Here is a 3241-nt window from a genome sequence, read left to right as displayed (position 1 = left end):
ATTCGTTCTACTTGTCACCTTGATAGCCTCCAATGTGGAATGAGTTTAGTGGGATCCATACTGCAGAGGAAAAACTGGTTTTGTGGTAGCATAGGTATAGATCTTCGGTCTTCTTCAGGGTTGCAGTTTGGTTACATGGGTTGTCATATTTCCTGGCCCCTGCCACTCCGTAGCAGTATCCTCTACAGAAACTGCGCTTTTTCCGGGTCAGTTCCACTTTTTCCGTGGTGCGATGATCTTGTTTGGGGACAGCACTTTGTTCTGAGCATGTCACATTTGGGTACTGACGATAAATCTGCTGGCAGTGGGGATCACAGGGATTATCGGTGCAGGTCATGTTCATGGATACGATGGCTATTGTCAGGAACACTGAGAACACAAACATGAAGCACAGGGTTGTGACTGTTGTTAGCTGGCATCCTGTTGTCCAATATTGACGTCGTCTATGTCCATCTCTCCTTTCTCCCTCAGTGGAATCTTGGGTTCTTTGTCTAGCATCTCCATTCCTGTGAGTGTTCTCCTCTTCTCGACCACCAGACACACCCGTAGCCTCTAATGAGTAGACCTCAGCCAGAGGAGTGGGATCACGAGTGTTGCCACTGATCACCCTACCCCCCACCGAGCGAACACTAGAGGTTGGGGAGGACCAGAGTCTAAACTTATCACTCACTTTAAGGAGATGTTGGTGGGTCTTGGATTGGTTCAACCTTCTTTGTGTGGCTTTGATGAATCCACGAGGGTCGTTCAGCAATCCTGCATGCTGTGGGTGTTGTGAGCAGGACCTGGAAGAGACTGGGAGAGAATCACGCGGCAGTTGGTTGCTCAAAACTATTTCTTTGTTTTCCAGTAGTTTTGTCATCCACTCTGCTTTTGTTGAGGGCAGGGTGCCTTGGTTTAGCTGACCACACTTTTCAACAGTGATGTGTGACTGTGAGAGCAGGATGCCTACGTAGGAGAGCTGTCTTGCATGTGTTAGATAAGAAAGATTAGCCTGTAGTAGTATTGAAGTTACTGCGTGTGGGACCTTGATAATCAGCTTGTGTCCCAAAACAATGTCGGCAGATTTTTTAACAGCCTCTGCTGCTGCTGCACAGGCTTGCACACATGTAGGTAGGCCTGAGGCTACTGAATCTAGTTCACATGAGTAAAAGACTAACGGTCGTTGTTTGTCACCAAAAGCTTGGGTCAATAGTGCTTTCATATAGCCTGAGCTGCCATCCACATGCAAATGAAATGGTTTCTCATAGTCTGGCAGTGCTGTTTTGTTTTTCTGTACCTTTACTGCATGCTCTGCATGCTGTAAAGCATCAGCTAGACTTCCGGTATTTTGAGTGACCCAATGTTTATCTACGTGGGCGCGGACCTTTGGGAGGAGGCCTTTTAGAAACGCGTTTTTTAGTTGTTGTTCAAAAGGGGTGTTCACGCCCTCATCATATTCTAGACCTGAGTTTTGTCTAAAGACTGGTCGTAGTCTGTCTAGGAAGTCAGAGGCAGACTCGTTTTCTTTTTGTTTTGTTTCTCCTATTTTTCCGTAATCTGGGTTTGGCGCCTGAATTAACGGAAATTGCCCTAACGGGCCTGGAGGCCATGGCGGTGGGTCTTCGTGGGTCATTAGGTCCAGTTGTTGTCTCGCTGAGACATAAGGGTCTTGTGGTTTCACAAAGGGATTTTTTGAAACAGGGGGATAAGGATTTGGGGGGTATGGTTGCTCAGTATCAGGGGGACCCGGGACTGAGGGAGGTGGTTGATAAGGAGGAGGATTGGTGGTTTCGGTAGGTGGCTTTTCGCTTTGTTTATTTTGCTTTTTGTTTTTTTTCTCTTCACGCTTCTTACTTTCCTCCTGCCATGGTACAAAGAAACTTACGTACTCGTACATGCGCAGGACTTTCTTTTTACCACTAGTCTTTTCTATCTCTGCGTGTAGGCATTTGCTTAATTGCTGTATTTGGCCAGGGCTACAGTTCCCCTCCCAGGCGGTGCAGTTTGTTTTTTTGGGATTTCTCCACCTATTTGCGCTTATCTGTCCTGCACCAGGGCATTTTTTCTCTAACCATTGTTCATCTGCAGTCAATTCGGGTTTTGTAGATTTATTTCCCATATTTAATTTTTGATTTATTTTATTCGATAGTTCTTTGTTTATTTTATTTATTTCTTTATATATTTAGCGCTTAGTAATACACACACACACCTGCGGCGCTTTCGCTGGCACGAGAACAGAGAGAGGTGGCTGACACGCCCTTCTACTTTTGAGCTATTCTCAAAAGCGGTGTCAACTTTATGTGATAAAACACGACCTTCCTCTCGATTCACCAGTACTTCAGCAACCGACAGTAAACAAATCAGTGGAATAGTTCAGCCTCCTTATTGTGCTGTAGAAATCAACTTATTCCACCAAAAAAACAATAAAAGACAGACAGTTTTAACGCGCGTTCACGCTACCAGCTTCCTTAAAGCGAGCGTAGTGCTTCCAGCCTTTTAAACTGCGGAATGAGTCCACGCAGGACTACCAATTCCGTCTTACAGGCGAGTCTATTTTTACCCTTTCGGGGAGCTACCAATCATTCTTAGACGAGCTCAATATTTATTTTACTGCTTCCAACCCTCTGCGGGCGAGCTGACTACCAGTCCTCAGGACGAGCTTAATGCTTCCAGTCTGTCTTGGACGAGTCTTAAGTTTCGTTTTCGTTTTTGCGCAAACCTTTATTATCTCAAAGTGGTCTGTCCTACCTTGGCGCTGGTTTCTTCAGATGCACCTGATCAGCCCCCGACGGTGCGGACCGCTTGTAAAACGTTGCAACGTGGGCTTCTCGTACCAACGGGACCTGGTGAGGTGCTTTCTGTGAGAGCTGCTTTAAATAGGCTGTCTCATCCGGTTTCGAAGGACCAAGAAATGTCAGGGGAAAATTCCCAAATAGAAAGCTGCCAAAGTAAAACAGAGACACAGTGAGACAATATAAAAAATCATATGTACATGGGTGAACTCTCTAAAGAGAGAGAGAGTCACACAGTACTCTTCTTTATTGCAGGTTATATAGGCACGTAGGTTACACAGCAGACGGAGGCAGTCTCCGCCTGTTCTCAGAATATATTGCTTAACTGACAAATGCATATCTTACTAAACATTCTGTCCGTACTATACTAAACGTCTGCTTAAGTGGCATTTTCCTTTGCTTTTTGCACAGGAACTTGTCTTCACAGGCATTTGATAAGCATAGGCAAGGTTTCATGTTTTATCAGGGTG

The 3241-nt window shown here is 45.4% G+C and overlaps 1 long non-coding RNA gene across 1 annotated transcript; it reads right to left on the bottom strand.

Annotated features, from left to right (window-relative positions):
* Positions 1 to 486: 486 nt before the first annotated feature.
* On the bottom strand, positions 487 to 2958 carry LOC112845487 (uncharacterized). Its single transcript, XR_003218319.1, has 2 exons — positions 2728 to 2958; positions 487 to 792 (listed from the first exon to the last, which is right to left on the bottom strand). It is a non-coding gene; the product is annotated as an uncharacterized LOC112845487 (long non-coding RNA).
* Between the last annotated feature and the right edge of the window lie 283 nt (positions 2959 to 3241).

This window comes from Oreochromis niloticus, unplaced genomic scaffold, assembly GCF_001858045.2.
Source record: "Oreochromis niloticus isolate F11D_XX unplaced genomic scaffold, O_niloticus_UMD_NMBU tig00007572_pilon, whole genome shotgun sequence".
Classification (NCBI taxonomy): Eukaryota; Metazoa; Chordata; class Actinopteri; order Cichliformes; family Cichlidae; genus Oreochromis; species Oreochromis niloticus.
The sequence above is the reverse complement of the archived record's forward strand: the minus strand, read 5'-3'. Positions and strand labels throughout refer to the sequence as shown.